Source organism: Acinonyx jubatus, chromosome D2 (genome assembly GCF_027475565.1).
Source record: "Acinonyx jubatus isolate Ajub_Pintada_27869175 chromosome D2, VMU_Ajub_asm_v1.0, whole genome shotgun sequence".
Taxonomy (NCBI): Eukaryota; Metazoa; Chordata; class Mammalia; order Carnivora; family Felidae; genus Acinonyx; species Acinonyx jubatus.
The window spans coordinates 35,004,273-35,028,426 of NC_069393.1; the positions used below are offsets into that span (position 1 = coordinate 35,004,273).

The following is a 24,154-nucleotide window of genomic DNA, read 5'->3' on the forward strand; positions in this document are numbered from 1 at the left end:
AATACCTCTCTGGGCCCCCATTTCCAAAATGTGATGGTTGCACATTGCGTGTTTTTTTGTGCGTGCTCAGGAGACTGTTTTCCTTACAATTAGAAAAATCTTGATTGTGTGGCAGAGAGGGTGCGGTGACATGGCTGCTTTTGCCACATAGGCAAGTCAGTGGAGGTTCCAGGTGCCGGAGGTGCTGGGGACAACACAAAAGACTAATGCATGTGGCACTTAGCTAAGGGGAAAGGGTTTTGGTTTCCAAGCAGGGGTTGTTGAGAGCATTCTTCACAGAGTAGGTGTGTTAGCAGAGGACCTTTAGAGCTGGGGTCATTTAAATGTCCTTCTTGTCCCCCGCTTGTGGTTCATCCTTGCTTTTGCCATTTAATTCAGGATTCAAAGTTTTATTTGGTGCTTTATGGAAGGGCTTTTGGAAGAGATCCCCAGTGTCTCCATCACAGGTATGAGGAAATAGTGGAGGGCGGCAGGAACGTCCTCTGCTCAGTGCAGGGGTTACTACTTGAGGTACATTGGGGCACTGCTGTAAAGCAAAGTATAAAATCAACGTACTCAGATTTGTGCCAAAGAAAGACTCGAGTTTGAGAACATTTACATCTGTTTTCAATAATTCCTCGCATATGTTGCAGAATGTACGTTATCCATCTTGTTATCCGGGAAATAACATTTGTTGCAAACAGTTTGCCAATTCGTAATTTTATTGAATTTGTTTATCATGCTGTGGCTTCATATGAGGTCTGAAAGATGGTGATCTTTGGTGTTCCAGCTGTTGTAACATTCTGGGGCCTTAATTCTGGGATGGGCTGGAATTCTTTGGAGGGTTTGGGCTTTCTTAGGACTGCAGTCTGAGAGCTGACTTTGTGGATGGGCCATTATTCTTGGGGCATACAGTAACTTTGCTCACCAACTCCTCAAACCATTTTCATTTCTGACTTCTAAATACAGCCTTGGGACTGATGTGTTGAATAGCACTCCTTGTGTGCCCTGTACAGTCTCCTTTGAAACCTGCCCAGACTCGCAGACTGTTAATGTGTTTGGTCTGAGAGGACAATGCTCCCCACAAAAAGAATCTGCTTCTTTAGAACCATCCCAAACTACTTGAAACCAGGGAACAAGTACATTTTCTTTTGCAGAGAAGCTATGAAATATATTTCTTCCTGCCTCAATATTACCGTTTTCTTAAGTCACTGGTGGATAAAAAGCAAGTTCAACCGGGTCTAATTTTATCATTTTCCTGTTTTCTTTAGCAGGCGTTTTCTTCACCGAGGTTTATATTGTCTTGGCCAAAACTGAGAAGAAAAAAAAAAAATCATAACCCTGAAAGCTCTTTCAATCTGAATTATTCCTTAATGTTTTTAATGGTTTATTATAACCACACAAATGTGATCGTGGGGCCATTTGGAAGTTATTGAATTTCCTTGGAGATGAGACTTGGCATTTTCCAAACCAGAGTTTGCTTTTGTGGCCTGGAAGTTGCAAGGCACATATATTTGGAGGGCTAACGATTATTCCCCACCAAGAAGTTTTGTCAACCTGACCTTCTCCACTCTTACGACGCTGCGCACACAGCTGTAATCTCTGCAGAGGAGAGCAAATAAAGTGAAGAAATATAGCAGTACGTGTTATTTTTACATCCTAAAGTAAATTCTCCAGCATTAAGGCCGACAGGGAATTTCCATCCCCGAGTTCTCCTGAATGCTTCTCCACTCTGCTGTTGTCCTCTTGAATCTTTTTATTATAGGTCTTTGAGGGAGGTATTTCTTGTAGTAATTTACTCAGCCAGACAGAGAAGGGAGACGTGGAACTGTGGAAAGATGGGGCTGGAGAGGCCTTTCGTGGTCAGCTGGCTCTGCCATTCAGCCTGCAGGGTTAGCTACTGTGGCCGGTCAAGGTGAAGGACTAGTTCAGTTCTACAGAACACTGTGTCACCTAGAGTTCCTGTGATGAGATGACCTCTACCACTAGATTTGAAAGTGAGTCCTGGCAAAACCAGCCTTCTTTGAATGTTGATTGAGCCAAATGGCTTTAGATGGTCAGCTGAGCCCTTTTCATGAAGTGATGGTATAGGAATCATAGAAATTGAAGGGAGGGACTTGGGAGGTCATTCTTTCTAGCTTTCCATCTCAGAGAAGAAATCCGTCTGACACTACCCTTGATGGTTGATCAGTCCCTTGCTTGAATCCTTCAAGGGGTGAGGAGCTAAGCACTTCAAGCAGCAGCTGGACTGTTGATCAACAGCTTTTGTGGGATCATTCTTCTTTATTTTGACAGTATTGCAGTAGCCTTGCAACTTCTCCTCACTTGTCTCAATTCTGATGTCCAGAGATCTTAAAAATCACAATTTATTTTTATTTTTTATGTTTATTCTGAGAAAGAGAGTGCTCATGTGAGTGGGGAGGGGCAGAGGGAGAGAGAGAGAGAGAGCGCGCATCCCAAGCATGTTCCACACTCAGTGTGGAGCCCAACATGGGGCTCAATCCTGCAGCCCTGGGATCATGACCTGAGCTTAAATCAAGAGTTGGATGGTCTTGATTTGTATTTCCCTGATGAGGAGCGACGTTGAGCATATTTTCATGTGCCTGTTGGCCGTCCGGATGTCTTCTTTAGAGAAGTGTCTATTCATGTTTTCTGCCCATTTCTTCACTGGGTTGTTTTTCGAGTGTGGAGTTTGGTGAGCTCTTTATAGATTTTAGATACTAGCCCTTTGTCCGATATGTCATTTGCAAATATCTTTTCCCATTCCGTTGGTTGCCTTTTAGTTTTGTTGGTTGTTTCCTTTGCTGTGCAGAAGCTTTTTATCTTCATAAGGTCCCAGTAGTTCATTTTTGCTTTTAATTCCCTTACCTTTGGATTGGGATGAGCACTGGGTGTTATATGGAAACCAATTTGACAATAAACTTCATATATTGGAAAAAAAAAGAGTTGGATGGTCACCTGAATGAGCCACCTAGGCACCCCTAAAAATCACATTTTAAAGGTAAAACGTGAAAGCTTCTAGATATTAAAAAAGAAAACACACTTGTCCTCATTTATTGTCACTCCGTTCTGGTATTCTGAATCAACCTTCAAGGTCAAGTGTATCCTTTTAAAGGAGAAAATAGATTGATTCCTTTTTTTCCCTTAGAATATGTTGCTAACACTTTTGAGGCATTCATTAACGATCTTAGCTTTTCCAGGAGAAATAGTCAAATACATTGATCAATTCTCTAAGTTCTCTGTTCTTCCATGAGTTCTTTGGGGGGAAAGGATGCTGTCTTGTGGATGTCACATTGTGATTGGTACCTAGCTCAGCAATTGGCCTGCAAGATAAATGTTTGTTGACTGAATGTTGAATGCATAAATTTTTGAATAAACCAGACCTTTTGTTGCTAACAGATGTCTGTTGTATCCCACCTTTTTTTGGTTACTTCATCATGAAAAGAATTTTTCTCTGCTGCTGCCTTCAGAAGTGTCTGTTTATCCCATGTTCAAATAAGAGGCTTCTCTCCTTCCAACTCTTCTCACATGGACGTTCTCTGATGAGTTATCATGGGATCCATTTATTTGGTAGCATGGCAGAGTGGGAAGTATTTTAGGGTTCCAGCCTAGTCACTTACCTGTTTATGAAGTTTACCTGGAAAAATGTGTTTATTCCCTTTTAATGTTCTTTTCAATACCCTCCCTTGAAGGGCTCTTGTGAGAAAATGGTGTGTGAAACCCCAGGAGCCTGCACTTGACTCTTTGTACCTTGCAGATCTTTGTGCTTATCAGGGACCTGGGTCTTGTCTCCAGGGGCCTGCCTTTTGGTGAACTTTGATTATGAGATCCCATATATACATCATCACATTCTCTCTGGTTGTTTGGATAAATGTGGTGAGCACATATCACAGATTTTCTGGGTAAGTCTCATTTTAAAATATTTTGTTTGTTCCTTAAACTATTGAAATGTTTGGAAAATCTAAACATTTGGATACCCAGTTTTGGAATCTCTGAGCTGATCTCTTGCACCTGAAAATAGCACAAGATATGTTGTCTAATGTTTCTTAATTTTAATTGTAAAATATCCTCTTTCTGGCATGTCATGGAATACTTGACCAGCACAATAAAAACAAGGGTTTTGTAGTGATAGTGCAAACAGATGTTGGATCACTAAAGGCATCTTGAAGGGCTTCTCATGTCTCACGGTCTCTGCCTAGTAGAGTGGTGTAGCAAGAAGATACAGGTTGTTCCTTGCTACCTTCAAGGGCTCTTAATTCTCCGTAAGGAACGTCACTTATGGTAGAGGCCGCCTCTGATCCTCTCTTCTCTCCCTGCTGCATTAGTGTGCTTTTGCTGCTGTAACAAATCACCACAAACTTAGTAGGCTAAAACAACACAAGTATGTCCTCTCTCTGTCTCCCAAAGGGTCACGTCAACCTCACATAAAAAATGAATTCATCTCATCTCAAGGTCCCCAATGTGTTGACCATTACAATCTCAAGTCCCAAATCTCATCTAAGTCACCACTCAAAAGCATCAGATCTCATGACCTCAGTAATTTTCAGTAGCTATGGGTGAGGCTCTGGCTATAATGGTTATAATCCATTCTGGAGTAGAGTTGCTTTCTGTCTCTGAACCTGTGAAACTAGAAGTAAGTTATCTGCTCCCAAAATACAATGGTGGGATGGACATAGAATGCCAGTGTTGGACATTCCATTCAAAGTGGGAAAAAGTGAAAGGAAAAGGAGTCCTCTACCAGAACCAAGCAATTTTTAAATCCAGCAGGCAAGCTCCATTAGGTTTAAGGTCTGAGCATAATGCTATGTAGCTTGAGGATCTGCCCTCTGGGTCTATAGTTCTACCCTCTTGGGCCTGTGGCTTGGCCCTCTGGGTCATTCTTCCTTTTTTCTTGAAAAGTGGCATGTGTTTACAGCTGAATGGTTTTATCGGCCTGTCTTACCTGACAACATTCTTTCATTTAATCTTTTCTTCCTTGCTTTCAGTCTAAGGTGGCACCATTTATACTGCTATAACAATCACAAACACCTTATGATCTCCCAGGTATGTCATGGGATTCACTCCAGACAGGAGTCCTCTGCAGGTCTTTTCTGGATAACCCTATTTCCATTTCTGGCTTCTGCTGAGCTGGCTGAGGGGGTTCATGAGTCATATGCCTAATCTCTTTGAAGAGCTCCCTATATGAATAGATACTCTGACCTTTAGGTACTTCCGAGGCTCTAGTCAAAGTTGGTCTAGTTACATCTTTGGCCTTCTCTCCAGAGCATCCTTCCTGACAGTGTATCTCCTAATTTGAGTATCTTTTGCAGTCTGAATAGGCTTAGAATTGGCCAAATCATCAAGCTTTGGTTCTTTTTGCCATCACAGTTCGTTCTTCCGTCTTCTTGCATTTTACTATAAAATGTTATTTTTTTAATGTTCATTTTTGAAAGACAGAGACAGAGCACAAGCAGGGGTAGGGCAGAGAGAGAGGGGGACACAGAATCTGAAGCAGGCTCTGAGCTGCCAGCACAAAGCCCGTTGCGGGGCTCGAACCCACCAACCGTGAGATCATTCCCTGAGCCAAAGTCTGACGCTTAACTGACTGACCCACCCAGGTGCCCCTTCTTCCATTTTACTATAAACAGCAAGAGGAAAGCAGGCTGCAGCTCAGTATTTGCTTGGAAATCTCGTCAGCTAAGTGGCCAACTTTCCTTTGCCTACAAGTTATGCTTTCCATGTAACTGTAGGACAATTCGGCTCATCTTTCTGCCACTGCATAACAAGGACTGCTTTTCTTTCAGTGTCCTGTGATGTGTTCCTCACTTCCTTTGGAGCTCTCAATAGCACCTTTAACATTTATAATTAGCCCAAAGTCTGTTTTTGATGATTTAGGAATTCTCTAAGGAATATTGGTTTTCACTTCCACACTTCTCGCTTCCAAGTCCTTGCTAATAGAATCATTAATGCCAATATTTCTGGTAACAGGCTGTTTAAGGCAGTCTAATTCTTCTATCATGCTCCTCTGCATCATGAGATTGCAAATCCACTTGCATATTTTTAGATATTTGTCACAGCAGCATCCCTCTTTTAGATACCAAAATCTACATCTGCGTCTATTGTCAATGCAATAAATTACTGCAGACTTTAGTGGCTTGAAAACAACAAAAATTAATTATCTTGTAGTTCTGGAGGTCAAAACTTTAAGTATTATACTTTAAAATTAAGGTGTTGTTGGGACTGTTTCCTTTGGGAGGCTCTGAGCAGGCACTCTGTTTATTTGCCTTTTCCAGCTTTGGTGGCCACCTGTATTCCTTGGCTTACAGCCTGTCTCTCCATCTTCAAAGTGCATCACTGTCTTTGCTTTCATCATCATCATAATCATCCCCTTCTTCTCTGACTGTTCCTGTGTGTCTGTCATAAGGATCACTGTGAAACACTGGGCCCACCTAGAGTAACCCCCTCATGTTGAGATCATTAACCACATCTGCAAAGTCCCTTTTCCCCTGCAAGGTAACATTCACAGGTTCTGGGAATGGTGACATGGGAATATTTGGTGTTACTTAACTGAGTTTGGTATTTCATACCAGACTGCTGTTCTTTCAGTCCCCCTAGAGTTTAGAAGGTTGATAGACAACATGGGGCAGTGGGACTAATTTTGGAGTCAGGAAAGTTGGGTTTCAGTCTCACTTGGGCTGCTAAAAAGTGGTAGCTTTTAAAGCCAGCCATTTTGCTTCTTCATGCCTCAGTTTCATTTGTAAAATGAGGGGGTTAAACTGAGTGATTGCCAAGGCCCTTTAGGCCTCCACCGTTCCAGCTCTTTGGTTCTGGGCTTTCACTGCAATCAAATGCTTCTTGAGAAAGAGGAGATGATGAGTTACAGTTGTCAAAAGTTGGGAAGCAGTTAGCCAATTGACACAGCAGTTTGGTGGTGAGTTTCGGTTGTGGTGACTGATCAGCTTCCTGTTCTTGCCAGATTGTGGACCTGTTATAGTCAGAACCTGTCAACTCAGAGTAAATCAAACACAGTTGTTCTTAGAAGGTACTTAGATGAAATGAGGAAAAAGAATCATCATGGTCTAATGGGCAAGGTGGTCAGGATGACTTAAATCCTGAAATCTGAGGTCTGAGTAATGGGTTTCTTCTCTGGGGCAGAAGTTAAGGCTGAGGAAGGATGGGAAGGTATGATAAAGTTTAGTGTCTCCAATAGGAGAAGGCAGGACCCTTGGAGCAAATTTGCATTGGTTTGGCTGATTCTAGTAGTTGCAGAGAAGGCTGCTGCAGCCAACACATGTTACAGAGCTCCAGAGGGCTGGAGGTGGTGTCGGATGCTAAGCCCTCCACAAGTAAAACAGGGAACTTAATTCCAGCTGAGGCTTCAAAGAAATCAGGTCACGAAACTTAAGCCCTCGGTCTAGGAGAATTCAGAAGAGGAAATTTATTTTTTTTAGCTTGTCCTCTAGGACTCTGTGCCACTGGGGACTCATATGCAATATTTCTCTTATTTTTAAAGGGCAATAGATAAGATGATGGGAATTTGAAAAGAGGTCACTTTGGTAAGGCTATAGGATTTTCTAAACTGGTCTGCAAGGCTAGTTTAAATCTTTTGTTTTTAGAAAGAGGAGTCTTCTCTGCACTCAGACGAGCACCCAGCCTTTAAGCCTTCATAATTTCATTTGTGTTACTTCCTTTGCTTGGAAATTCTTGCCCGCATATTCATGTACTAACAGACTTCAAGGACTGGTTCTAGTACCATGCTTATAGATGCAGCCTCTTAATTTCTCTACTTTGAAATGATCCTTTCTTTTTCTTAAACTCCTGTTGGATTTGTGGTCTTTAACTTTTTAATGCCATTGGCCATGGTAGGTATTTCAATATATTTTTCTCTCCCAGCCACATTATATTGTCATTGAGGAATTTATTCACCTTTTCATCTGTTATAGCACCTAAAGCAGGAAGAGGGGTTAACTAATATGTGTGGAAAGAGTAAATTACAATCTAACTTCACACTTAAGCATAAACTTATTGGATATATAAGATCTAATGAATGAGTATGTGTGGATATCTGTACTGAAATACTGCTATTGATATCCATATAGAGATGATTTAGTGCCTCAATAGAGACAGTATGAGAGACATAAGGGAAATATAAATGAGATCCCAGGCCTTAGATCATATTCTAATTGTAGAGAGGATATAGCAAAATAGCAGTGAGGAATAGTGCTGGGTGTACCTAAATTGTGTGGCACAGATGACCACCCCTGTGCTTAAAAGAGAATAATCTCTGTTCTGGCATAGTTGGGGAGATCTTTGTGGAGGAGCTGGATTTTGAGTGGATTCTTTTTGGATATTTTCATCAAACACTTCCAGGTTTGAAGGTTTTTTTTTAAAATGTGAAGCATTTTCATGTTTGCCTGCATGACCATAGTTGTATCTTTAATGTTGGCTGTTAATAAAATAGAATGGATAGAGAGTGGTAAAAGTTTAAGATGAATTTACAGATATGTGTAATATATGTTTTTAATTCTGTCTTCAACCAAGCTTGTGGCAAGTATGGATTTGAGAGCTCAAGAGTTCTGAGGCTCCTTGGTAGACTGGGGTCCTCAGGAAACCTGTGAAGTAGAACCTTAATACATACTTGTATAATATTGATGGATTTCTGGTTAAGATTTCTTGATTTTTATGCTTTTTTCTTAACTGTGTCTACTAAGGTTTAGCTTCTTTGTTGTTGAGTAGATATGTCCTAAAAGCTTTTTGTACCTGATTCCAGGAGCTTTTATTTATTTATTTATTTTCCAACTATATTGAGATATATTAACAATTCAGTTAATAAAGTATACTAAAAAAACCACAGTCACTAATGGAGGCATTTAACAAAGGTTAGCGGTGGGAGATACAACGCAATTTGATTAGTGGATGAATGAAAACTTTTCCTTTCCAAATGTTCATAATGTTATCAGGAAGGGGAAAAACCAGAAACCACAATGATTAAAACTGGTGATATGACAATGTGGCTTTATTGAATATATAACATGATTATTTTATTTGTAAAGTGTCTTGCCATGCATGCTGAGTCAAATGTAATACAAATACTAATACAGTATTCAGCATTGTAAATACAGACAAAAATGTCTTGTCTTATGAAATAGAATTTAAACTGATTTCCAATGACTGAATATTTAATATAAAGAAAATAACTTATTACTTTTTTTTTGCTTTTCATGTTCCTGTTGAAATGATAAAAATAAAAACAATCACTTGAAAATAAATTCTGAAAGATTATTTCTTAACATATTATAATAACTTTGCTATTTTGAACTCTTGGATTCTAGCCAGCTTGACCTGATTTATGTAGGTCATTCAAATGGTGAGTTCAGGTGTTTCTGGGATGAAAAAGTTGAGACTTTTGGTTTAGCTGAAGTATCTGAGTTTGTGATAATCTAAATATTACCTTTTTTGTCAAAACTGGTGAGCACCTTGACTTTCTTCTGGAAAACTGTAGAGAAATACTACTCAGCTTAACACATATTTATTTCCTTTTCTCTGATCTCATATGTTTTAAACATTCTTGGTAATACAAAGAGCAGTTGCTGATTTCATGCCAGCTTGTTGGTTGGAAGTCCTACCCCGTGAAGAGTAAAGGCATATATTTAAATACCATGCTGTGTGATAGAGATTCTAAGAGTGGTAGCTAATTAGAGATGAGAGAAGATCCGTTGGCTGAGACAGGATTCTCTAGGTGGGGTACAGCCAGTGGCACTCTGACACCAAAGATTGTGGGCAGGCTCTCCCAGCATGCCCTCTTTAGTGCCATGGCAGGTGGGCGTGGAAATACAGTGGATGGCATGCTGAGGTTTCTGGGGGAGGCAAAGGGAAGGAGAAAAAATCCTCCAGGCCTATCCTTCACTTAGCTTTTTATTTTTAACAAATGAAAAATACGTAGAGCAGTTGTCATTTGTTAAAGTGTAGCAGAAAGAGCGAAACAGGCCAGTGGAGGCTTCATCAAGAACGCTCATTCAGAATGATGAATGTGGCTAAACACACATTTGTTCGTAAAACTTGCAGAGTGGCTGAGCATCATTAAGCATGAGAAATAGGTGCAGCATGCTGAGAAGAGAGTGGAGCAAACAGATGTTGTGAATTTTCACAGGCATCCTTCATCCACCAGTCCATCATTAATATAGTTGAAGGTGATCCTTTCTTTTTATTTAATAAGCACAAACAAAGTGCATGTGCTATGATTCTGCTGAACACACTTCTTTTTTTCCATAGAAGTAAGGGCATGCAAAGATGGGGAGGGTGTGGAGACAAATCAACTCTCTGGGCACCCTTAGCGTGCTATCAGCCTTGGGGCTACAGCTAGAGTAGGGTACCTTTATTTTTCTTTCATTTGTTCTGAGCTAACTCTAATGGCTCACTCACCCTGCCTGCGATCTAGCAGACTGTCTCAATCTGCTGGAGAGAGAAAAGATTTATGGCTTTTGACCTTGATCCTTTCTAATTCTCCTTTCTTCAGATGTGTCCAGCTTTTGTAGTGATACATTACAATTTGTTTTCTGAAATCAGTTGGCCAGAAACTTCTTTTTATCCCTTATTGGCAAAACTTCATCAACTCTACCTGTTTTGTCCACTTCTACTTCTTTCCCTTCCTTCTCTTCCCTTTCTCTTTTTGGGCTGTTGAGAGCATAGGTCTTGGCCTTCACATACTTAAAGGCTGTTCCTCTGCCTCTGTGAATAGTCCAGGTTGCTGATCTCAATCCCTCAGCTCCTTGTCTCCCATCAGAAAACGGGGAGCTTGCTTTTAGGGTCTGTTAAATGAAAATAGTAATGCCTTCTTCCCAAGTAAAAGTATTTTGGGAACTCTGAAAAGCATTCTGCAGTTATTTCAAATGTTGATTTATGATTAATTGACAGTGAGTTCTCTTTATGGAGTTTTCCCTTAGGAGTTATCATATACTGTAATTAAATCCCTGAGGTTTACTTGTCTTGAGCTTTACATTTAGTGCCAGAGATACTGGGTCTGTGAATTACTGTCTGTTTCATTGCTTGTGTTGTGTGTACATGCTCACATATGTATGTATCTATTCATATTTAGATCATACTAGATGGGGAAAAAATAGTACAAGGCACTGACACTCGAATACAGACCTAGGGACAGGATACTGCTTTATCTTACTAGTAATGAACTATGAAAAATAACATACAGTTTTACAGTTGTCCCTTCTTTATAGAAACTATGTATTACTAAAACCTACAATACCTTGAAGCAAAAGTAAGGAACTCTGTAGTAAGTCATTTTAGAAGATATCTACTGGTAACCTCCTAAGTGTTTTACTTGTTAAATGCATGTTTCAACCACTGTTGGCTGTCTACATTTGTTAAGTTTAAGTGTTAATTTGTGTGGTAAAGATCTACTTCTCTATCAGAGGATGTATTTTGTATTGTAAATACTCACATTGCCAAGGCTTTATGACAACCCTCATATAATCCCTAGCTCTGGGGGTCATGTTCAGCATAGTTCGTAGACCACGATGCTGGAGATTCAGTTCCAAGTAATGAGAAGCATTATTTTAGCTAACACTGAGTCCATGTTCTTTTTAAAAGTAACACGCTTAGTTCCTGAAGCCTTACCAATGTGACAAAATAATGCGTGGTGACTGTTTTAATCCTCTCCTTCTGTGGGGCCCCCTAACTCCCCAGTGCAGCATATGCATCCTTGGAAACTTTGAGTAACCCTGGATTTCCTACAGTTTATTATTGCACATAAATGTAACCTGAGATTTGGAATGCTGTGTTCTGTCTATGTGAACGATTGCCTTCCGGAAGAACATACCCACAACATAGACTTGAACCAATCCTGGGAACTCAGGTCATGGGTTGTGGTTGCCACATGCTGCTGCCCAAACTTTGAGAACCCTGCTGTTCCCTCTGGCTTTGTGGGCACTAGGCCAAATGCACAGGGAGGTGGGAGCATATGTAGAGACTTTGGGTACCTATGCTTTGACTTCTTGCTTCATACCCTTTAAAACCCAAAGACTTGCCTGTCAGTGAGGTTCAGTGGTAACTTAGTTCCATCCCAAGTGATTATCATTCAGGGACTTTGAGATCCAAGGCCCCTGCAGGTTATCAGTGTACAGACAAGAGACAGGTAAAGTTGGCCTTGGCCCTTTTTGGTAACCTGCATGGTATAAGAGAAAATGTGTTTATTGGAAGGCATGGTAATTTCTCCTAGTGCCTCTAGAGGAGTGAGGGCTTGCTGTTCCAGAATTGGTCTTGTCTCCCCTCCTTGGTCATGTTAGCCCCTAGGTGTAGTGTACCTAGTCCTGGGCTTGGAAGCTGTTAGGTAAGTCCTGTTATGCCTCTGCCTTGGTTTCTTCATTGGTAACATGGGAATAATGGGACCAAACTCATAGTGTGTTGAGAGGGTTAAATTTAAAATTCCTCAGTTATTTAGATACTCACATTTTTTCTGAATCTTTCTCAAGCATGAGTTGAAGATATTCTCTATGCCCAGCATTGTAAAGAAAACAATTGAAATTCTAGGGATGTTAATAAAGAGTGGTTTTGCTATAAGTCAGGAGCTGGCAAACTGTGGCCTGCTGCCTCTTGTCATATGCCTGTGAGCTAAAAATAGTTTTTAAATTTGTAAGTAGCGTGAAAAATCAAAAGAAGAATAATACTTTGTGATACATGAAAATTACATGAAATTCAGGTCTCCGTGTCCAGACTAAATTCTACTCTTGTCATTATTAGATGTGTGTTACAAAAATTTATACTCGATTATTACACTATTTTGAATTTCATCAGAAAAAATTAAGGGGAAAACATTTTTTCTGTTATTAATGCCTTCATAATATCCTTGACTTTATTGTTTGTCCCACAAAACCTAAAATATTTACTATCTGGCCCTTTACAGGAAATGTTTGCTAACGCCTGATGTAGGTCATTCCACATTTTTGCTAGATGAGTGGTTTTCAAACTGTGGCTATTGATTCATTATTTGCCTTGAAATTAGTTTAGAGGGTTGCAAATGTCATTTTTAAATAGATGAAATCAACCAGAATAAAATAAGAGAAACTCTCAGAGTACATTACACGTGGTAGGGTTAATTATTGCCTTATGAAATGTTTTTTTCCAGAGGGATGTGTTGAGTGTGTGTGTGTGTGTGTGTGTGTGTGTGTGTGTGTGTACACACATACGGTGAGTCATCATGTTAAATGAAAAGTGAATCATGGTCACATAGTTGGAAAGCCACAAGGCTAGACTGTAAACTCCACAAAGGCAGAGAGCCTCTCTTTGTTTCCTTGGGCCTGACATAATGCCTGGAAAAAACAGGCTTTTGTAAGTGTGTGGAGGTTATGAATGAATGAGTTCAGGGGAGAGATAAAGGCAAGATGACTGACCATTTTGCACCCAGCTACTAGATAAGTTCGGGAGATCTCTTCCTGCTAAGTGGAGCAAGCAGCAACTCTGTGCAGGCTGTGTCCTGGAGTAAGGATATACTGGATCCTTGGGTGGGCAAATAGTGTTTTCTTTATAATAAAGAAAGCAGGATTCATATAGGAAGCGGGGTTTGAGCATCATACCAAAGGATAGACATACCATGTGATGAGTGTGCTGTATAAAAGGGGAACGAACAGTCACTGGACCAGGAATCCTGATTTCAGGTGTCTGTTCTGTCCTGAATGCTGTGAAACTTGGACTTAGTTTCCCATGCATCTCTGTCACTTCCTCCAACCCAGCGGAAGTGAGGATGGTGGTCATGGCCATTGTACACCTCAGCTGTGAGGATCAGATAGGGGAATGTGTAGGAGAGTGCCCTGAGAGTATAGATGCTCATTCAGAGGCAGTACTCATTATTCTACCCCGTTAAAATCTATCAGTCCTCTGCTTTGGGCGGGGCATGCGCTAGGAACAATGGGAAGTAGAAGTTCCAGGAGAAGTCAAAAGTTGCTATTAATCTTTTCACTAGTTTAACAGCAAGGACTGTAAGGTTCTTATAAGGTCCTTGAGGTAAGAACACTATCGTCCTCATAGTTAAATTGGTAAAAAGACCGGTAACAATGAAAGTTGTAAAATACCACAGCAGAGGAGATATCACAGGCCATGAATACCTGGGGAAATGTTCCGACTCTGAAAGAGGAGGTGAGTGTTCTGGGTGCAGGTGGGGAGCGGAGGTGGAGGAGAGGTGTGTGATTCTCAGGTAAAAGGGAAGGCCCGGACGGGTGGTGGTAGTGGCAGCAAGAAGGGGAAGCCCCTGTCGATGAAAAAGTCCCTTCTGAGTAAGTGGCTCCCTGGGCTAATTGGTACATTACTCTCTGTGATGGGCCTGATGGTGCTGAGGTAACAAAATGAAAAATCAAATGAGAAATGGAACCCGGGAGTCTAAAAAGTTAGTAAATTTTGACATTAGAAATATAATCAAATTTCACCAATGCTTTTCTGTAGTGACAGCCAAATCCATCCGTGTCAGAGCAACAGCCTATGGTATGTGGTTTCATGTGGCTTTTCTTCCCCTTTTCTCTTTTCCTTTTGCAAAATCAGCATTAGGCTATTTGGAGGACAGGCAAGAACTATTATGTTAAATTGTGCTACCTACAACTTAAGCTTCTGTCTTTGCTAAAGCTGCCAGTTTTTATAAACAACAGAAGACAGAAAGGGTTTACTAAGAATAATGTTGAAGCCCAAAAGAATCCTACAGCCTATAAATCTTAATAGAGGTTCTGAGATTCCAGCAGGCTGGATGTGTCTCTTTTACCCAGGCTCACTCCATCTTGGCTCCCCTGTGATGACTCCAATTTTCTCGAAACACAGGCACGGTGCCTTGAATTTACTTGTGGCACTATTTGCCTACAAACAGGAATACATGCATATAACCTATGCAAATCAATAAAAACATGTCAAGACCCCTTAGATCGCACTACTCTTCTAAAATGCAATTTATCTTGCTGCAAATGAGAGTAAGGGGCTAGGTAACAAATAGCGTCTGATCATTTAACTAGCACCTGTTGTCAATGCATTTGAAAACCACATTTTTCATTTGACATACAGTAAATTGCATTTTCATATATATCGAATGGAAAAGGGAGTTGGGATGTACATATGCAGCCCTTTATGAATTTTATGAACAATGGATATTTCACAGCTGTATGTTTAAAAGGGTCACGTCACATGCTGCAAATCTATTTGTTCTTTCCTGTGTTGGTTGTGAACACACCATACTTTTCTTATGGCTGGGTGTTGAAGCGCACCACCGCTGAAAGTATAATTATAACATTCATGTTAGGTGAAGGACAATGACTATAATTTTTGTATAAAATTGAATATAACTTAAGTGTGTAAATGTGAAATATTTTTTAAAAAGTTTCTCAGAGGAAAACTGCTTTTTATAAATGACATTTTTCAGTCAATCCCTTTATTGGCTTAATTTATGAGGGTTTTTTTGTTTGTTTTGTTTTTGTTTTAAATGCCATATTTTGTTTGCAGATGGGTGGCTGTTGTACAAATCCAACAACACTTAGGCTTATCAGCAACAATGGTTTTCACATTAGTGAGCATGGTTTGGCAATATTACTTGACATCTGGAACAAGCTATATTATACCAGACATATCAAGTATAACTGAATGGATCATTTCACTGGCATTTGTTTCAAAAACTCCCACTCTTCAGCTTTTGCCTGGCTGTCATGATACGACGGCAGTGAGTCCCGTGTTCCCCCAGCTTCTGTGCCTCTCATTTGCCTTTGACAGTCCCATGTGTACTTCCTATCTTCAGTTGAGCATTTTGTAATAGTGGCTGTGAGGCTGTGTTGTTGCATTTGTCTGCCTCCCTGCCCCCACCCCCAACCTCTCTCTCTCTCTCTTTTTTTTTTTTTTTTTTTTTGCCATGATACCAGGCAGCTGCGAAGGTCAGGGGCATTGTGACCACTTTAGCCAAGAATCAGGCTGTCATGTGTGCTTTGCTCTTGTTTTGAGTTCTTGATTGTGTGCCCCCCCTGGCATGTCTACATTTTTGGGTAACCGAGTCACAGGGAGACTTGCTTTGTTGAATTTCGTGTAACTTGGATAGAGAGAAGAAAAACCGGGAAAGGGCCCTCTGCGTTACATCCATAAGTAAAAGAACCACATGGGGGCAGAGAGGGAAGAAGTTGGAAATATAAGGAAATGGTAATAGAAGGTTAACACTTAAAAATCTGTATCTGTGTAGTTGGGGTTCATTTTGGGGTGGACAGTCACAACTTGCAGGGTGAGACTAACCCCAAAATTTCATATCATCACCGCTACTGATTTACCTTATGGCTCATGGGAAGGAATTCACCTCCTGGGATGTCAAATGCCAAGGGTAATTTCTAAATAAGAATGCATTTCCTTCATGTAGTAATGCTGTTGCAGCTGCTATTCGTGTCATGTTTTTATTTATTTGTCTTGGGTGAGAGCTTCTTTCTTCAAACTCAGCAATGTACAAACAGGCCCACCTAGCTTACTGAGTAGATTCACACTAACTATTCAAATTAATTAAAGGGAAAGAGAGACTTATTAAGTCAAGTGAATAAAGAGCAAATCTAAAATAAAAGGCAAAAATCAAATAATAAGAAAAGTAATGTTTTAGTCCTGTTTGCATGGAATTTGGTAAAACTTTTTTTTATCAACACAGGCCTGAAAGTTGAGGATTGAGGCTAACAAGGTGTTTATTATCTGCACCAATGTCACTGGAAGGAACTGCCCATGGTGGTCTCATTCTTGGAAACAGAGAAGCAGCTTCAGCCCTTTTAACATTGCCTTTTAGGTTAGTTGGGGAGAGATACGTTCATTCATTCAGTCTTCCCTTCAACAAATATTTCTTGGTCATCGAATGTTATTGAAAGCACTATATTAAGTGTGGAATAGAGGCAGAGCCAACAATAAATGATAACAGCAATGGAAACCAAAGGATTTAAAAATCTCACTTAAAGCTGCATCAAAAAGAATAAAGTACTGGGGTGCATGGGTGGCTCAGTCAGTTGAGCCTCTGACTTCAGCTCAGGTCATGATCTCATGGTCCGTGAGTTCGAACCCCGCGTTGGGCTTTGTGCTGACAGCTCAGAGCCTGGAACCCACTTTGGATTCTGTGTCTCCCTCTCTCTCTGCCCCTCTCCCACTCATGCTCTGTCTCTCTCTCTCTCTCTTTCTCAAAAGTAAATAAACATTAAAAAAATTAAAAGAAGAATAAAGTACTTAGGAATAAACTTAACCAAGAAGGTGAAAGACCTGTACCCTGAAAATTACACAAATGTCCTAAAAGAAATGAGAGAAGATAAAATAGATGGAGAGACCTCCTGTGTTGGTAGACTGGAAGACTTAAAATTATTAAAATGTTCGTGTTATTCAAAGCAATCTGTAGATTCAGTATAATTTCTATCAAAACCCCAATGACATTTTTTTTTGCAGAAATACAAAGAACCATCTTAAATTCATCTGGAATCTCAAGGGACCCTGAATAGCCAAACCAATTTTGAGAAAGAACTAAGTTGGAGACCTCACTGCTTGGTTTCAAAACATACTGCAGAGCAAAGGTAATGAGGGTAGTGTGGTGCTGGCTCAAAGACAGGTGTATACACCATTGGAATAGAATAGAGAGTACGACCCTTGTGTATATGGTCAAGTTATTTTTCACAAGGGTGTCAGATTACACAATGGGGAAAAGACAGTCTCTTCGACAAGTGGTGTTGGCAAAACTGGACATGCACATGCAAAAGAACAAAGTTGCGCTTTTATGTTGTATTAAAGACCTAAAAATAAATTCCTAGCAAAATTAGAAATGGAATTACTTTATCATTCAACCATCTCACTTTTGGCTTTATACCCAAAAGAATTCAAAGCAGGATCCCAAAGGGAGATATTTGCACCTACATGTACATTGTAGCATTATTCAAAACAGCCGAGAGGTAAAAGCAACCCAAGTCTCCACTGACAGATGAATGGTGTATGCAAAGAATTCTATGCATAGCATTGGATATCATGCAGCACTAACCAAAGAGGAAATTCTGTTACATGCTACATGAATGAGCCTTGCGGATATTATGATAAGCCAAATAAGCTGGTCACAGAAGGACAAGTACTGTATGATTCTACTCATATGAAGTATCTAAAGAAGTCAAAATCATAGAAACAAAAGAGCAAGGTGGTTGCTAAGGACTGGGGAGAGAGGAAAACGAAGGAGATTTCGTGTTTAGTGGGTACAGAGATTGAGTTTGGCAAGATAAAAAAGTTCTAGACATCTATGTGACTATCCTTAGCACTACTGAATTGTACAATTAAATGTTTGCAATGGTAAATTTAATGTTACGTGTTGTTGCCACAATAAAAATCAACACCACCAAAGTAAATATTGGTCCCTACCCTCAAGGGATCTTGGAATCCAGTCAAAATGTCATTTTAGCTTATTTGTAGTTGAAATTACTATAGGCAGAGAATGGCCAGGGAAGGCTTCCTGGAGGAAGAGGTCTTGAGTTTTGGTAGTTGAAGCCCCTACTCTACTTGGTAGGTCTTTTTCACCTTGTGGCTGTTGGTAAAGTGATTTATGTTTCATAATATGTCACTGAAGTAGAGTGTGAATTTTCTTTGGGAGTAATGCTTTACTGGCTAAATTAGCTGCTTTCTGCTCAACATCCCTATTTATTCAGCAGGCCTACAAATTTGCCTTTGTCATTCTGAGACCCACTGATGGGATCCAATGCTAGGTATCCAGGCCGAGCCACCTCATATCCTGCCTGCTTCTTTACATGTTTTCATATACATCTACCTATTTACTTTACAATTCCAAAGGAGAACTAGGCTCATAAATCTTCCGGATACCCCCAAATGAATTATAATTTTACTCACTAGAGTTGTTACCTTAATGCCTCTCTAATTATCTTGTGTACTTAGACTTTAGATACTGGGTAGGAAAAGTGAATGCGGTATTGACAACAAGCTGCATTTCTCTTCTGTTTAAGTTCATCTGCCTCAGATACCTTCATAGATCCATTCTTGGTCTTGACCTGCTTTTCTGTCTATCACAGGAGGCTGTCACCTGCAGGAGCATTTCCCAAGTTCTCATTGGGTGGCTTCCTTTTTGGTTTCACTAATGGGAGACCCTGGAAGGAGACTGGATGGTGGGAGGAAGGGACAAGCCAGGGTACTTCTCCCCACTCTGCCTCTGCTGGCTACTCTGTCAGGGGCTGAATCTCTGCTGTGGCTCCAATTCCTATGGGATGTGGCCCACCAGGGTTCTCCCTTTAATGGGAGACCTTGTCCCAGCCCTCCGCTGTCTCTTCAGCCCGAGGGTGGTTGTGGTTTCTTGCTGTTGCTTCTCCATCATTTGTATATCCAATTCCCTGCATTAAATTCCTTCTGTTGTAAATATTTAGAAACAGCCGGCTCCTTTTTTCCTAGGTTTGACCCTGAGGGATAATGGTTCTTTTGTGTCTGTGGACTTCTTGGCAGTCCATGGGCCTTCCAGGAGCTCTACACAGTTTGGTCATGTAAAAACCCATATATACACTGAAGGAAAGCAATGTTGGAAACTAACAGCATCAGATTTGATGTGGCCACACATTTCAGTATCATTTACAGGAAGACGGTGTTTGCTGTGTCTGTAGCCAGAAGCAAGAGCAATTGATGAGAGTGTGAAGGTGAACTGGTTTGTGTTTCATGAGTCTTATTTTACTTGTGGTGGCATATAAATTGTGAAACTGGGTGAAAATAAGTGCTGGAGTCCCAGAATTTATTTTAGATCATCAATATGATAAACATGGTGTCTTCCCGTTAAAGAAACCCCCATAGAAGTAATTCCGCATGGTTACTCCATCCAGTTTAATAAGGCCATTTTTATTATATGAGCACCTTGATAGTCTGGCATCATGCTAGAAACAAACTACAAGGAGAGCCTGGTCAAAGCTAAAAAGTGGTGTTTGGGTTGGGAATAGAAAGATTAAAAACTCATCTATAGATTACATTGATATTATTGATATTAGTCTGTAGCCATTTTTGCATCTTACTTGAGATTTAAAAAAAGTATAGAAGGATTGTTATGAAAATTGCAAATGGCAGAGCCTTTTATTTTAGGAGCCTTATATTCCCTTTGGGTTATATTGGAACTGCCCCAACAAGCTGGCAAGTCTTAATAGCATCAGGAGTTGGGCATTCCCATTCAAACTTAAAGGTGTTGAAAAATTGATATTATTTTCTACTTTCTTTATTTCCCTCCTTGGTTTTTAAGTTGCCAAAAAATACTGTATGGGTAAGAAACTAGTGTTTTCCAATTGCTCATGTACTACCATCTAGTTTTCTTAAGGGGTAAACTTTGGATGGAGAGAATAACTGTTGAACGGTATAGAAAACATTAAAGTCAAAGCAACAACATAATGAACAATACTGACTCAGCAGATACATGGGGTCCTGGTGTTTAGCAGCTAAGAAATCACTCTGTTCCTACTCTCATGGGGCTTATAATCCCCTGAAGAGTACAATTAGGATGATAACCATGCAAAGTTCCAGAGGCTTTGAGAGAAGGGAAAGGTATCTAGTTAGATCTGGTGAGCTGATATTTGAAAGACAAGAGTTTACTTGGTGGATATCAAGACAAAGGAATATCTTGGTAAGAGGGACCAGAGTGTCAGGGGCTCCTGGGTGGCTCACTCGGTTAAGCCTCTGACTTCAGCTCAGGTCATGATCTCACAGTTTGTGGGTTTGAGCCCCGTGTCGGGCTCTGTGCTAGCAGCTCAGAGCCTGGAGCCTGCTTCAGATTCTGTGTCTCCCTCTCTCTCTGCCACTCCCCCACTCATGCTGTGTTTCTGTCTGTCTCAAAAATAAATAAACATAAAAAAAAATAAAAAAGAGGGACCAGAGCCAAAGTCCAGAAGCATGAACACCAGATAATATATTGCCTTATGGGAAGTGACATAGAGCTATTTTAAAGTTGGATCTTTATAAAAGTAAGATAACAACCTCTTTTTTTTTTAATTGCTGTTTTCTTAACCTCACCTAGAAGAGGATAATTTTGGAAGAGGTGGTTGTTCAACATGATTGAATATGATTGGGTGTTATTACTTGCTGATGGGACTTAATTTTCTTGTGTTTAAATGTGATCCATTATCTTGTGTCTAGAACATATTAAAATGACTCTAAAATGAGAAACAAGGCAACTCTGCTTATTTCAGTGCAAACATACTTGCTTATTGAACTTCACTGAAGGATGCTGGGATATTTGAATACTAAGATTATACAGATGCCCAAATCCCAGGATTATAGGACGAGGGCAGCCCTTTGTGATTGTGTGGCTGGTCAGATCACAGTGGTAACTCAGAGTGTATTTTCACTTTTTCTAAGCATTATTCTGTTTTGGTCTTTCTTCCTGGCTTTTTTTTTCTTTCTTCTTTCTCTCCTTCTGACTCAAAACTCATCAACTTGCAATACCCCTGATAAAACTCATTTATAATGCTGACCAAATTTTCTGGCTTCAGCCAGCTGTTCAGTTTTTTCTTGTGGAAGGCCCCAAACTTCTCACTACTTGTTCTGAAGATAAATTAGCGACTTCTAAATAATGCAGTGAACCCTAATTCTCTTTGATTAGTAGCGAGTTAGATGATAGCGACCCATTGAAATTGGCCATCAGCATAAATAATGAGTGAATGAACTGATAAAATGCAAAGTCACCGGCCGTCATAAATCAAATGAAATCCACTTTCTCTGGAAGTCACTGAAATTAGAAGTCCATGCTCCTATTAATTATTTTGCCTTCTGAAGACGACAGTGTTATAAATCAGCCTTGAAAGGCCCTTCACTTAGAAAGCTGAAGGAGTGCGGCTGCCTGCAAATTGCTTTGTGTACGCACCTAATTGTTTCTTAAGTAATCCACCTTTGTAGCATGGCTTTGGGAAGCAAAGAAGGTCCCCTTCCATTGAGATCCATGAATGTGGCCTTAGGAAGGGCCAAAATGGAGAGGGCAAGGATCCACCCCGTTCCTTAGAAAAGATATCCCCAAGGTCCTTATTTTATGGCTCAGACACCCATCAGGACCAGGCATTGTTGGAGTGGTTTTCTTTCGTGGGATCCAGAAAGCTGGTTGTAGGCCCCAGGCCATTTCATCCTCTGGTCTCAACTCCACTTCCATCCAGGCCTGAGAAGCCAAACTTCACTTGATTTCACTGAAAACCAAGATTTTAAAAACTGGGGAGAAAACAGAGATGGAAAACTTCTTCTCAAGCTCATTTTCAAGAGTTGTTATAATCTGCATATATTAGTTGCGAAATGACACATAATTTTTGTTAAAAGGTGGGTGGGAAATTACATTCATTTAGGAGCCTGTTTTGCAACAGACATTTAAAAAAGCAACATTCTGTGGAAAAGAGGTTAATTGCATGGTAGGAAATGTTGTAAATTAGTTTTATTTTGGACTGCTCCCTGTCATATCTGAGGTTCTGAAGTTGAGACTACTGATTTTAAAAAAATAAAAATACTCTCCTGGAGGTAGTTGCAGAAATTTGGTCCAGCTTTGACATGTGACCCTGAGTCGTTAGCAAATCTGGACAGAGCTCACAAGGAAATTCTCTGCTTTCCATTGAGTGTGTATGATTTTTGTTGGCCTCTGTGGAGAGACAGATGGCAATTTTATGGGAGTGAGGACAGACAGCAGTGGGGGGTAGTTCTTGGGACCTCTGGGTACTAGTCAGGTATACAGGGACTGGAAGTTTAGTATGGACTCCACAGATGGGGATAGAGTGGGGAAAAGTTTTAAAAGGACTTTTTTCCTTTTTAAAAATTTCGTAACATTTGCTGCAGCCCAGCCAGATTCCCCTGGTAGCCTGTATAATAAATGTAAAGACTAGCCTAGGAAGATGAAAATTATCTCCTGGATTGTAGGAAGCACATCCTCTTCTTTGTATGGTGATAATTTGGGTGTCCTTCCCTGTTCCGAACCATCCACACAAAGTGTGCGTGTGTGTGAGTGTGCACACGTGCATGTGTGTGTGCATACACGTGCCCATATAGCTAAAAAAACCCCCTAGTATTAAAATGAGTGCTGTGCAAGGTGCCTGGTTAGCTCAGTCGGTTGAGCACCTGACTTGGGCTCAGGTCATGATCTCGCAGTTTATGGGTTTGAGCCCTGCATTGGGATCTGTGCTGACAGCTCAGAGCCCGGAGCCTGCTTTGCATTCTGTGTCTCCCTCTCTCTGCCCCTCCCTGCTTGTGCTCTGTCTCTCTCTCTCTCAAAGATAAATAAACATTAAAAAAAATAAGTGTAATGCTGTAAATTTTCATGTGTGAGTGGGTTCTGATGTTGGGGTTAGTTGCTGCTAGATGATTTATGAATCTAAATAACCCAGTTTGAGAACTAAACAATACAGAGTTGAACATTATGTTATAAAACAGGAAGGAGCAATTATTCCCTAGGATATTGAATACTGAATATATAGATTTTCTGGGTTGTGTCCTTGAAAGCAACCAAGTCTGTAATTTCACAGGGATTCTATGCACTATTCCATACTGTAGGGATGAGAAGATGTACTAATCCCCTGGACACCTCCAGCATTGCCTAATCCCAGCAAGTGACCTCGTTAGGTTGTGGCATCTTCCTACCCGTAATCGTATGATTCTGCTTGCTATGGAAGAGAGGGGTCAGGGAAGAAAACAGCTTTTGGTTTTCCTGAACTGCTTCTGAAAATCTATGAAGCCCTGGCCAGTGTTATGTGCTCCAGGACAAAGCAAGACCTCTGTGGTGACTCCTCCCCTACAGTGGATGTCATGTATGTTTTTGTTGGTCCTGTTTTTGCCTGGCTTCACTTTTAGTATTATTGTTATATGATGCAGGCAAGCAATAAAGATTTGTTGCTTGTTGGAAATGCAGTAAGGGTGGGAGAGGAGCCCCTCTGAGTTAGGTGCTCTAGTATTTGTTAGATTTCCTTCTGTTTCTGAGGTTTGTAGAGGTTAAGCTAGGTCCTGACCATCTGCACAACTGTGTCCTCCTGGAATGAAACATTTGTCACTCACGGTTTATGGGTTTTAGAACATTCGTTTTTTTCTTGGGTGATGTTCCCTTGTGTGGTGCATAATCAGGGTGACCATATGTCCTGATGTCCTGATTTCCCTTGGATAGTCTCAATTTATGCCTGTTTTTCCTGGTATAATTATTAATTGCACTCTTTACCCCCGCCTTTCACTCTCAGAACTATCCAGA

General features: G+C 40.5%; 1 protein-coding gene across 8 annotated transcripts in view; it reads left to right on the forward strand.

Moving 5' to 3' along the window:
- Positions 1 to 24,154, forward strand: part of LRMDA (leucine rich melanocyte differentiation associated) — a 1,031,966-nt gene that overhangs the window by 386,289 nt on the left and 621,523 nt on the right. For 2 of the 8 annotated variants that reach the window (XM_053207079.1, XM_053207080.1), the window contains one exon: positions 17,386 to 17,510. The exons of the other annotated variants lie outside the window; for them this stretch is intronic. The gene's annotated coding sequence lies outside the window, so the exon portion shown is untranslated. The remainder of the gene's footprint in view (positions 1 to 17,385; positions 17,511 to 24,154) is intronic. 8 annotated transcript variants of the gene reach the window in all.